Consider the following 14,184-nt stretch of genomic DNA (forward strand, 5'->3'; position numbering starts at 1 on the left):
TCATAGTGCCTAGAAGCAGTTACGCCTGATAAGTATGCAAGTACATGCTTGAGATCCGCTAGGCTGCATTAACTAGCAGGTGTCCTCATGCTGCATCTCTGCCTGCAACCTCTGCCTTGACAGTGGCTGCAGCTGCAGTCAGCATCTCCACCGCCATCCCCCGCTCACTTGATCATGGCCAGCCACAGCGCCCCGGCATATTTATGGTTTCAAATGATTTCACTTTTGTTTTTCTAGGCGGGCGTTTGGTGAACTATTTCCATCGGATCTGTGTGGTGTTGGGAGGTAAGATTTGTTTGAACACAACGCTATATCTGGAATGGCACAACCCTAAGGGGGTAGCACGGCCATATACAGATGCACGATGCATAACGATTATTAGACAACTACTAACGCAGAATATACGAAAGCTAAACCTTAGTGCTTCAATGCCATGCCAAAACCAACAAGAAAGTTTCATTGCGGGCCATGTTCTTTATAACTTAGTGTACAGTGTATACCTGAAACGCACGTGTAGAACTCTTACGCATTACTTTTATATGGCAACATATTTGTGGTGATTTGTATAGGGGACAGGGGGCACAGAGCGGAATCACTGCTTCTGCCACCCACAATCCCTATTCACGCAATCCGCCTTCTTTTTACACTGGCTAAAAGCAGGGAGATTCCCTAGGAGTCCATGGTAAACACCCCCTGCCATGCAAAATGGAAGGAACCATTTACTAAATGTGCATTAGTTAGTGCAAAAGCAAAGGTATACAGGGGATTGATTATGCGTGCATGTAGACCTCTGTTTGCTCTTTGCATTGCAAATGACTAGCATTGCGTGGACGGGGCATGTTTGCATGTCAGTGCAAATGCACAGGTCCCCTCCATTCAATTTCCATTTCCCATTAACATGACTTCTATTGCGTCTAGGCATGGTGCAATACAAAACCACACAATTGTATTTAACATAAAACATGAGCTCTAAATCATGGAGAAATGTGACTATTATAAAACGCACAAAGTAGTCACATTCTAAATGTGTACATATTCATGAAAGAAAACACTTCATAGCTGAAAACAGGCACTAATGGGATAAGTGTGATAAAAGTAAAATGCCTTCAAATCGTTTCTAAAGCAATGAGCACTTTAGTCACACAAAGTGAAATCAGATGACCCTTTGTTCTTGGAATGCCACGTTTTCAGTCCTGATCTTTCGCTAAAGCAATCGATTCATTCTGGGAGCAGCAGTCCTTGTTGCAAATAAACCAATTCCACTAACACGTCTGACCGCAATGATATCTGATAGGGAAGACCCAGGAGCATCAATCCGGTGCCCCAGGTACTTGGACCGATCTGGTCACCATATGAGCCCCGTCAGCTCTTCCACTAAATGTTTGAGTCTCTGTTTTCTGTTGACTTCCCCAAAGGGCCGTTCAAGGGTAGCGGGCTATGTTATTCTCTTCCTTTAGGAGCCAGACAGCTATAATGTCTCCCAAACAAAATGATTTCCTGCTTCATGGAGGTATTTTAGCTCTCACCCATGCCATGCATTATTGAGAAGCACACTATGCCTTACGTCACAGCTTAATCTACTTTCAGCCCTCTTCACTAGCAATTGTATAATAATACCGCAATCTGGTATTCACTCCCTCTGCCTACTTGTGACCTTGACGAATAAGGTCGCTAGCAATTTACCCCACCTCCGGTCGATGCATATAGTCTTTTTCCCAAATGGACCAGACACTCTCGGACTACAAGACCAATCCTCTCTCTCTGGCCTCACCCACTAAGTGTTCATAACAAGACCATCAAAATTAAATGTGAAATGCTCTCCTCCTCTTTATGCCCACACTTGACAGTCACACGCTGTGGCATTGCAGTTCCTTACATACTATGCCAATCCTGGCTGAGCCACCACATGCCAAGGCTCTGTGTTCTTCAACTCAGCATTTGCAAAGCCTCCCTAAACATTCTCATAAAGGCTCTGAACATGTCTCCTTATCATCACCCTCTCCTGTTACCAGGTACCTAAAATAATGAATGCCTTTTCCCAGCTCTTTGATGGAGAGTCATAGTTTTTCCTTTCATTTTACTTGGCCCTTAAGTCTTTTATATGAGTCTGCTTTTATTGTTAAGCAGATAATGGGCAGGGACACTCATTGCAAACTGACCTCACAAAGGGGGAAACATACAGACAGTATGAACACAGCTACTCTAAACCCCCCTCATTAAAACAAGTGACACAGCATGGACAGACAATGCAAGTTTCAATTCCAGGGAACGGTTGCAGCAAAGGTGCAGGCTCCCATGCAGACTTCCAGCTTCCACATGTGCACTCCGATCCACTCCCTAATGCCACTCTCCTCCATACAGCTTTTACCAGGGACCAAATGCAAGATGGGTAGAGCACCCGCCTGGTGCTTGCTAAGTCTGGCTCTGAAGTGACCCTCATTTGGAGGGTGTTACCCTCTTTAGATTCTTCAAATGATCACTTGCCTACAATGATCCTCAGAACGAGCTTTCACAGCTTAGAGCAGCGATGCTCGCCATTTCTTGGAAGGCATTGCAGTTATTTTGCAGATACCACTCTATTTAATTGGACAGCTTTTCATGAGCAATTTTCCAAGAACTGCCAGGCCAAAGAGGAAATGTACCCGTGAATTCAGCTACATATTAATTTGCAACATGCAAGTGGTGTGAGTGCCCAAAATAAAGTCTATTTATTTATTATGTAGTTCTAAAATTGTTGGAATAAATATGCTCCACCCTGAGATCACATAATGAACAAATCAATGAAAGCATCAGTAACTCAGAGGCGGTCATGTCCAGCATTGTTTAAATAGTCATGTTCATTAAATGCTAACGTTTTGAAAGTGAGTGTCAAAGGCTATTGTTGGCGCCATCTTGACATTTCTGCACGAGGTCACTCTCCTCCCCCATCTCCAGGCCCCTCACTGGACTTGCCCCCTCTCCATCCCTCTCCTGCTTCTACTGCGAATTGTCTGCTTCGATTGGTTCATGGCTTGGCTCCAGAAACTGCAGGTCCTGAGGAAGCAATTGCGCCTCTGGAATGACAAGTCACGGACGTTCTTGTTATGTCAAAAAATGTTCCTGCCGGATTATATCTTGTGTTTTCACCTCCCAGTTGGACACTATGATACAGCAACTCATAACAGGCACCAAAAGGAAGTTGGTTTGCTTTAATTCTTGTGTGGAGTGGAATAGGAGGTCTCCAACACCTGTGAGCATTATAGTTTTCAGGAGGGTGCCACCTATTTGCCAGAGGGCTTCTAGCACAACCCAACCCTTTGTAATTCAGAACAGCATAATAAAAAAAAACACTGCTTGGCGCCCCTGCTGGCCGGTACCCAAAGCAGCAGCCTAGTTTGCCTAGTCATTGGCACGTGGCCTGAGTGCACAGTCCAATAATGCTGGCCCACAAAGCATAAAAAGCATAAAAACTCCAAACCCACGCAGCAAATTAACTTAACAAAATATAGCTTTATAGAAACATGTTCCTAGGATTCTCCCTGAAAGGAGGCCTGGGCAGAATAGAGGATGCTTATCAGTGTGAGGCAATTCAGAAAACTATGTGACTTGAGACCGAATACATGTACTTCTCCACAGTACAACTTTAAACGCAAGGAAATGACAACACCAGCCAAGTAATTTAAGAAGCTGAAAACTTTAATGGAAAAGTTGTCCTTTTGCATTTCACTGGAGGTGATACAATACTACACTGGAAAAGCAAATACCACCACTTTTGCAAAAAGCCCTCTCTCTGGTTTACAGCCAGCAAACTCGTTAATATGGATGTTTTACAACCTGTAGATTCATACTATTAAACGAGGTAGAATAAAGAGTTTGGAGGGAGTCCGCAAGAGGGTCCAACATCAGGGGCCGTTCAGCTTCTTACAAATTAGCAATAAGGGCACTGGCAGGGAGAAACCTGAACAGATCACGGAATCGGAGTAAAGTGAAAGCACAAGCTCTGGCTCCCTTGACCAGGTCCGAAGTGCTCATCCTTGGGGTACTGAAGTAATATCCTACCCCGGGGAAGAATATTTTACAAGATGCCAGGAGTATCCCTGAAATCCTAAAGGGTCTTCCAGAGGAAAATAGTCTCAGTAGGCACCCCTTTACTGAGGGTCTGCCCCCTGCTAAAGCACTTATAACAACTCGGCCTGGGTCTGCAAAAGCGTTCCCTTGTACTCAGCTTTTGCAGCAGCGAATCAGGTGCCACATGCAATGGCTACGTGGCCCTCAGATCCACGCTAAGAGATTGGTGGGTGACAACGTCATTGTCTGACTGCATGCGTGCCTATGCTCTGATGCCCAAACACACACTAGCACAGTCTGCACAGGGGCTCCAGATTGAGTAAAGGTTTTTCTCATGGGGAACTGAACAGGAATCAGTACAGAGTGACACTATGACTGAGTTGAACCAACATACCCCCAGCCTGACACAAATGTCCACTCAGTGAACATTGCATAATATGTTTGGCCACAGTGTGAGAATGTTATGCTAGGTTACTGTGGTGACGGCTTCGTGTATGATTCCAGAATGTTGATGGAATCATACACGAAGATGTCGCTAGAGTGAAGTGGCTGCTCGGGGGCTCTCCCGATTAAATCTAATTAATACTTTATATACAATGTCATGCCTCATCATTGTATAAACGAATACACAACAATTGGCGACGAGGATCGAGCTACGTGGTGAGAGCCCCCGGAGATAAATATGAAAAATGCGGTGATGAACGTCGATCGATGTCGGTGATGAAGGGTGTGAGCCTGCGGCCACTAAATGTGGTGTAATTATATATGGACGAAGGGCAGGTGAGCGGCAGGACATTGAGGAGGAAAATAAACACTGCTATAACCTTGCAGGCAGGAGTAGCGTCGAGCTGGCGCGAGTGTTAATCAACCGTCCTTGGGCATTAGAAAAAAGGACCTTCGAACGTGCTATGCGTGCCGCCATTTTTGGACGTACAAGGCCGATGTCCTGCGTTCATGATTACGAATAACAGCTGTTTGGGGCCTATGTAAACAAAGCAGGTGAAAAATAAACGAACGCCTGCACGCGTCTGCATGAGACGTTGGAACTAGTTCGCTGGATACATTTGATACTAATGGATGCTCGAGAAGTTTTAAGTGACATATAAATATTAAGTGAAATGTTGTTGAAGAGGAAATAATATATATCAATACAAAGAAAGGAACAAACTATATATTGAAGCATATTACTTATGAGGAGGATATTACACACAAATCCACATCAAGCTTTGGTCATGCAAAACACGGCTGCTCCAATAAAATTCTTACCAGCACCTGGGAGTCCAACATGCCCTTCGGAGCAGTGGCAAGACAATTTTCAAGTGTATTTGAGAGCAATAGGAGGGGCAAAATTTAATGATGATCAGAAGGAAGCAACCCTGTTGCACTGCATTGGTACGGAGGCGTTGAGAATATTCAGGTCATTGCCTGATCTAGAGCATGATGAGGAAACATGGAGTGAAGCATCAAGTGGTTCTAGGAAGTATGACATAGCAGTCGCTAAATTGAATAAACATTTTGGAAATAAGTCCAACATTGTATTGGAAAGATACAGGTTTTTCACAAGAAAACAGGGTAAAGAGGAAAGTATTGATTCATATTTGGCTGCATTGAGAGGATTAATGGCCACATGTGCATTCACCGGGGTTACTGATGAATATTTGCGAGATCAGATTGTGTTGCATGTGGCCGATCCGCGCATTCAGCAACGTCTATGGCAGGCGAAAAACCCTACATTAGAAAAAACTGTTGAGATAGCCAGGTCAATTGAAATGGGTGAAAAATGTATGAGAGAAGTTCAAAGTAAACTGGAACACACAGGAATTAAGTCAGTCCAAGAGATAAATGAAGAACAACATAACACCCAAGAAGAAAAATGTATTGCCATGGTTAAAAGGATGGTCAGGTCAGATGCATCCAGCGGATACAGACAAGATGGAGGTGGTACATTCAAACAAAGTAATAGATGTACATATTGTGGATGGTACAAACATGAAAATACGGAAAAAGATTGTCCTGCAATATCGGCAGAGTGTTTTAGGTGTGGACATACAGGGCATTTTGGAAAAATGTGTCGCAGCAACAGAGGTAGAGGCCGTTATAATGGCAGATTTGGCAGAAATACCGGTCGGTTTTATAGAAGCAGAGGTGCAACTACGATGCGTGTGAGAGCAGTGGAGGAAAGTGCTGGTCCCGGTAACTTGATAGCAATAACAGACCAAACTGAAGATAGGGTTCAGATACTTACAGTCACACCAAGAGATAAATGTGTAGGATCTTGGGTTCCTATGGATATTGATGGTACAACTTTACAAGTGATGGTGGACACAGGGTCTCCGTATACTATGGTCGATGTACAGACATACGTCAATGTTTTTAAAAAAAATGTGGAAGACCTACAGGTGACAAACACCAGAGCAACAGGTTATGGAAAGACACCTATCAATATTATAGGGTGTGTTTGGGTGAAATTGGAATTTGAAGGACGCAAAACCTACTGCAGACTGTATGTGGCGGAAGATGGGTTTTCAATAGTAGGATGGTGGGAGCAAGCTTCCTTGAATATCAAGATTCATCCAGGAGAGAGCGTACCCATCCTTTGTGTTTCTGAGAATGTGTGTGACAATGCAGAGAGTTTGGCAAGAAGTTTTCCACAAGTTTTTAATGACAAAATTGGATTACTCAAAGGTTTTGAACATCGCATCATTCTCAAAATAGGTGTGACACCTGTTGTACACAAAGTGAGAAGTATACCCATCGGCACCAGAGATGCATTAAAGGTTGAATTAGAGAGACTATGCAGGCAAGATATCATTGAACCAATTGAGAGTTCAGAGTGGTTATCGCCTATTGTATTAGTTAAAAAAACCGATGGATCTATCAGGATGTGTGTCGATTTAAGAGATTTAAATGCTAACATATGGGTAGATCGACATCCCTTACCGAATATTGGTGAAATGTTGTCCACCATGAGTCCGGCAAAGTATTTCACGACGCTAGATTTGTTGTCGGCCTACCATCAGGTGGTACTAGAGGAAGGATCTAGACATTTGACTTCTTTTGTAACGCCGTTGGGAGCCTTTAGGTACAAGAGAATGCCTTTTGGGTTAGCTTCGGCTGCTGCTGTATTCCAGAGGTTAATGCATCATCTGTTTGAAGGTTTACAAGGAATATATTATTTCCAGGACGATATTTTGGTGTCAGGAAGGACTCAAGAGGAGCATGATGCAAAGTTATTAGCTGTTCTGCAAGTATTACAGCAGAAAGGAATGACACTCAAAATTGAAAAGTGCAAAATAAAGAAAAATGAGGTGACATATTTGGGACATCGCATAAATGCCAAGGGTATCATGCCTAAAGAACCATTAGTAGACACCATTCTCAAAATTCAAGAACCGAATAATAAAGACCAGCTGAGGAGTTTTTTGGGTCTCACAGAATATTATTCCAAATTCATTGACCACTACTCTGATAACACTGAAAACATGAGGAGTTTAATGAGTAAAGGAATGCAGTTTAAATGGTCTGAAGAATGCAAAAAGGAATTTGAACAGATAAAGAATATGATTAATAGAGCACCGGCTTTGAAAATGTTTGACTCGAGTGCCAGAACAAGGATAGCAGTTGATGCGAGCAATGTAGGCTTAGGTGGTGTTTTAGAACAAGTCCAAGATGGTGAAGTTGTTCCCATAGCATTTGCATCAAGGACATTAAGAGGTGCTGAGAGAAGTTATTCGACAATAGAGAAGGAGGCTCTTGGAGTGAAGTGGATATTGGAGCATTTTAAAAGTCTCATTTGGGGCATTCCGGTGGATGTTAGAACAGACCATAAACCTCTTGTTCATGTTTTGAATTCGAAAAATTCCCACATGATGTCTCCGCGCATAAGAAGGTGGACCTTGATTATTATGCAATTTAATGTGACCATCAAGTACACTCCGGGAAGGAACAATGTGGTTGCGGATTGTTTTTCCCGATTACCATGTGAAGGTGTTGTAGATGACTGTGAAGATGGACAAGTGTTAACCGAAGAACAGAATATGGATTGTATTATAGCTCAAGTACATCCCAGCTGCTCGAAAAAAGAATGGATAGAAGCAAGGGATAGTGACATTGAACAAGTGATGCTGAGAAAAGCTATCGAATCTGGTTGGAGAGATGTTGATGAGAAGTCAAAGTCATGGGAAAGATTTAAGGATGAGTTGTCCAGTGATGAAATATGTGTTTACAGAGGAGATCGTATAATACCCCCGACAGTGTTAAGGAAGAGGATCATGGATATTGCCCATGAGGGCCACGTGGGTAGAATGTTGACTAAAAGAAGAGTAAGAGAGGCATACTGGTGGCCTAACATGTGGGGTGATATGGAAAACTTGGTTAGGAATTGTACTGCTTGTGCTGTAAGCGATAAGAGTAAATCCATACGGTCAACTCCATTACAACCTGTGAACATTCCAGTTACTGTCTGGACAAAATTGGCTATTGATATAGCTGGTCCATATGAATCTTTAGAGTCTCAAAGGATCTATCTTATAGTGTTGGTTGACTATACCTCCAAATGGGTGGAGTGTGGCATCGTAGAGGAGTCGGTGTCAGCTGCTAAAGTGGTGAAGTTTTTGGAGGAAATCTTTAGTAGAGAAGGAGACCCGCAAGAAATTGTGTCAGATAATGGAGCTCAGTTCATGTCGTCGGAAATTCAAGGATTTCTAAAGGACAGATCTGTTAAACACAGTACCACAGCGTTGTACCATCCAATGGGTAATGGTCTTGTAGAAAGAATGAACCGTTTCATTAAAGGAATTATACAGTTAGCTTGTGTGAATGGATTACCATGGAAGGAGACTCTGAAGGAAGCTCTCACTACATATAAAGTTACGCCACATTCAATAACTGAGGAAGTACCATTCACGTTGATGAGAGGAAGACTTTTCACAAATAGGTTGAGGCCTGCTTGGATGATGAGCAATGAAAGTAAAAAAATTAACATGAAGGACATTGTTGACACTGTGAAAAGAAAACAAGAGAAGTACAAAAGTTATTATGACAAACATAAGAATGTCCAAGAGAGTAAGGTACAAGAAGGAAATTTGGTGAGAGTAAGAGAACCAAAACGGGTGATGAAAGGGGAGTCAAGGTTTCGCGCTCCCCAGAGAGTGATGGATTGCTCAAGGAAGTCTGTGATACTTGAGGATGGCAAGAAATGGTCATGTGATGATGTTGTGTTGGCAAAGGAGATGGAAGTGAGGAGATATGGAAGAGAGAATTCAGCTGATGTTGAGAATTTCAAGAGTAGTTTTGATGAACCCAGCATACTGGTCAAAGGAAGATCACAAGGAAAGGACGTTCAGGATAATTCTATTGAAGGAAGAAACGACAGTGTTCAGTCAGGATCTAGATGTAGGAAAAGAATATGGAATTACAAACAAGACTATGTATATTATTGAGAAGTTAATAACTTGTGGCATGAACCAAGACTGGCTGATTATCTAAAAGCTGGAAGATCTGTATCCTTTATCAGTATTCGAATGTTTATGATAATATGTTATTTTGCTTTACTATAAAAAGTTTTTTTTTTGTTATTCCAAATATAATATTATAGATTTTTGATGATGTTTAGGTAGGGAGATGTGAGAATGTTATGCTAGGTTACTGTGGTGACGGCTTCGTGTATGATTCCACAATGTTGATGGAATCATACACGAAGATGTCGCTAGAGTAAATTGGCTGCTCGGGGGCTCTCCCGATTAAATCTAATTAATACTTTATATACAATGTCATGCCTCATCATTGTATAAACGAATACACAACACACAGGCAATAACTGTTCAAAAAATACAGTGCGGATCGGTCCAAACAGGCTTTGGAAGTCTTTCTGAGAAATGTCCAGAACTATGGCAACCAATTGGACGTGAATAGCAAATGACAGTATGTTGCCTTTGATACATAGCATAACTATCATGTCACTGGGAGGCGTGTATTGACAGGAATTGTTATTTACCTATTTCATGGATTACTCTGCTGCATACCTCTAACTTTGTAAACATTTGAAAATGCGAAAAACATGCTTTTTGAAATCGGACAAAAACGTAAGAAGTCTGCTACTGTTAATATCTTGAAATACACCCCAATACCATGCAGCAGATACCATTTAGAGTGTGCTGTGATCATTCACTTTCTTACATTTATGTGACCCTTGACAAAGATATACACACATTTGAAGTACGTTGAGACCACTCATTTCTTTTCTGTCCTCCTAGTGATACTCTTCAGCCATGGGGGACTCAGAAATGGCGGTCTTTGGGGAGGCTGCGCAATACCTGCGTAAGACTGACAAGGAACGCCTGGAAGCCCAGAACAAGCCCTTTGATGCCAAGAACAGCTGTTACGTGGATGATGAAAAAGAACTCTTTGTAAAGGGAATGATCACGGCCCGAGAGGGTGGCAAAGTCACCGTCAAGACCGATGATGGCAGGGTAAGACACATATCACATGAACAATAACAAATATTATGAAATGTAATATCATTCACTCACCAGACTCATTTCTTCTCTTTGTTTTTTTCACAGACTGTAACAGTCAAAGACACTCAGGTCTACCCTCAGAATCCTCCCAAGTACGACAAGATTGAAGATATGGTCATAATGACCCATCTGAATGAACCCTCTGTGCTGTATAACCTCGCTGAGCGATACGCGGCCTGGATGATCTATGTAAGTACTGCATACCTTTCTGCTCCTCCAGCAGTACTCTGGCACTATGAAGAACACACTATCACCTTAGGTATTAATCAGGGCTCAAAATGAGGGTACATGCAGGTGAACAGAGTCCACCCATTTTTTTCACAGTGTGGACAAAGTCCCCCAGGGTATTTTAGAGATGGTGTATAAAATGAGAACATTTGACTGTCTTCTTTGAATTAATGACTTGGGGATTCGAACGGCAGTCGCCGGGTTCACAGGCCAGACACTTCACCACTGCACCATGTAACCTGATGAAAAATACACTACAACTAAAGTTGAAATTACATGTTTGGGACTGCATATTCCAGGGCAAACCTGGTATTGATTTGTGGAGTTTAAAACATACACACCGTTTAACATTTTGAAACACTATTAGAAGAAAATATCCTCTCTTCATTTTTGGTGGGTGTTGATTTTATGAAAGGCGAATATCATTCATCGTGTGCAATTTGTAAGGTTATGGAAGCCAATTGAAAGAACTTTGCATATGTCACCTTGATATGCTAATTTCTGGTGACATCACACACCACTGATAACAGATTACAAAGAATAACAGTGCATGCCTATGGGAGCTTGTGAGGGGGACTAAAGTTTGAGTTTTACATATAACAAAACAACTGTGCCTATACCTAAGGAGGTGCGTCCTAATGTGTGTTATAATGATGTTTTTGTCAGTGTTATATATCTATGAAATAGGACACAGAATTAGAAAAATTAAAAGTGCAGACATATTATCTTGTTTTGAAATAATTTGAAACATTAAGCTCGAAAAGACTGTTGAAGAAAGCACCTTGAAGATGTACCTGTAATAACACAAATAGACATTTGCTCTAAGCAATGCATTTTGAAACACGGATAGTTAATCTTTCACAAGGGTAAATGCGGTCACTATCAACCAAAGTTACTGATTAATTACACAGGCAAAGATCTGAAACAGAAAATGAATGACTTGCGCATCGACAGCAAGGCATTGATAGGTGCGACTTTAAGGAGTCCCAACTTTTATTACGTTTCCAAAGCATATTCTGGTGGTGACTTCAGCAATGTAGCTAGATAAGTGGGTAAGAGACTCGAAGGGCGGTATACGGATACCCTTCCTTGATTATCTATCAGTACTTGGAGCCGTCTTCATGATTCTAAACTCTGGAGGCAGAGGAATGAGCAGGACATTAGAATGAGCAACTATGAATAATCCTGTCTTGGACCGGGTTCAAACTATGGATTTGGTTAATGAACAGTACAAGTGACCTCTGATATAAGAAGTTGCACAATACTGGCTATGACGAATCAAGCATTCTAACACAACAGTATGCAACATAAAGGTCATAAGGTTCAGATGGCTAAGCAAGTAGCATGATATGGGAAAAGAAACATAAAGGTGGAGGCCCAGCTTTACATATAGTGTAAGAGTCTTAAAAAAGCAAACCACATACTAACATGATGAACCAGAAAGAAGTCCCCGGACACAAGCAGCTGGAATGCAAGAGTATACTCCCTCCTTACATAGCGTTTTTGTAATTGAGTAGATTCAAAGCCCTTTTAAAATATCTTATTTTAATCAGCATGGTGTATTTATCACGATGAAATAAGAGACAATAAAGAATGACCAAATCAAATTAACATGACCGTTACAAATGATTCATGCAGCATACAGTAGAAAATTCATCCCACCATTTGAAAATAGGCAGCAGAACAAAGGTTGACATTGCAAACTGGGAAATGCTGTCCTTTTCAGCTTCACAGTACCAAACCAGACAGGAGGGCGAAAGAACAGGAACATATATTGGTTTGCGCAAAATCAGATATCTCTCTTTCCATCTTTTATTAATGTAGGGAACTAATTGGAGACACAGGTGGCAAATACATAATCAAAAGCAATCAAGAAATTTGATTACCAAGAATGCAAATGTAAAACAAGGCTGAATAACACACTGAGCTACAGATTATTTTCTCTGAGGTATAAGGCTTATGTGAAAATGATAACCTGCATGGCACACACAACAGACTAATATGTCAATTCTCGTTGTCCACCTGAGCTCTTCAGAGACAATGATAACATTTAGAAACTGCTGTGGGACTCCGACTTTTGGGGGTAGTGGAGAGGTTCACCTTGTTTCAAGGATTAAAATAGAGCAATCTACCTGCATGGAGTATTCCCTGTCGAGGGCAGTGTTCCTGAAGCCAAGATGTGACAGAGTCAAGAGAAGGGGTGGTGGTGATGATCAACTGTGTCAAAGGCAGAAGAGAGATCATGTAGAATCAGGATAGACGACAGGTGGTGGTGATGAGCGGGGTTGAGATAGACTTGGGTTACCACTGTCTCAGTGGAGTGTTTGCTGCAGGACATAGATTGGAGGGGGATGCTAAGTGCATTAGAATCCAGATAAGTTTTCATGAGGTTGAAAACCACACGTTCAAGAACTTTGGAATAGTGGGAAAGGAGGCAGGCTAATAGTTGGCTTGTTTTTTGGGATCTACAGTTGCTTTCTTTAAACAGAATATGACACTTGCAACCTATAAGCAGGCTGGGCAGATAACTGTGGGATATGAAAGGATAAAGGGAAAAGAGAGTAGTAGGAGCAAGTCAGAGTGTCAGGTTTATTTGTTTATTTATTGTTTGCTTGTTAGGCGCTTATACAGCAAGTAAAATACTGTTTCAAAGCGCCCACAGGGCAAGGGGAGGGAATGCAGGATTAAAATACATTACAACACAATATTGATAGGAGCAGTGGAGGGAAAAGGAAGAAAGGACAGACCTACTATGCCTAGTGAGTATTCAGAACGTGCAAGTGCAGCAAGGAAGAAGGCAGAGGGCGTAAGAGCTGGGGAGTCCAAGCTCATAGGTGAGCCAGGATGAAATGCTTAATATCAAAGGGGGCACCCGGATATGAACCAGGGACTTCTTCATTATTAGGTTCCTTGATTATTTGCGTTGGGACAGGATTAGTGCAAGCACAAGAGGGCTTGACGAACAGTAAGTTATGTGCCAGTTCAGCCATGCAGATGCATTCGAACTACGACAGTGAGGACATGGGAAGAGTGGAAGTTTGCGGAGCATCATAGGAGGGAGAGATAGAGGGCAGTCATGGGTGTCATGTTTAATGGGGATTTTGAAGAAGTAGTTCTCAAAGCCAGTAGATGAGAGTGAAGAGGAGAATAAACAGAGATGAAGGGGGTAAAGTGTGGGCCAGAGGATCATGGATAGCTTGCAAGAACAAGACTGGAGTAAAGAGAGCAAGGTGTTAGTTGTTATTGTGGTTGGACACGTTGGAGAGCAAAGCAGGGATTAAGTGCAATGAGGGAACCCACATAGGATATTAGTCGAGAAGGGGATGGGTCTTTCACCAGGGGAGCAGATGGCTGGGGCGATCCATGGTACAGGATGTGGGCGAGAAGGTGC

General features: G+C 42.1%; 1 pseudogene; it reads left to right on the plus strand.

Annotated features, from left to right (window-relative positions):
• Positions 1-207: 207 nt before the first annotated feature.
• LOC138568758 (myosin-1B-like) overlaps positions 208-14,184 on the plus strand; it is a 59,304-nt pseudogene continuing 45,327 nt past the window's right edge.

Source organism: Ambystoma mexicanum, chromosome 2q (genome assembly GCF_040938575.1).
Source record: "Ambystoma mexicanum isolate Mex_15411 chromosome 2q, UKY_AmexF1_1, whole genome shotgun sequence".
Lineage (NCBI taxonomy): Eukaryota > Metazoa > Chordata > Amphibia > Caudata > Ambystomatidae > Ambystoma > Ambystoma mexicanum.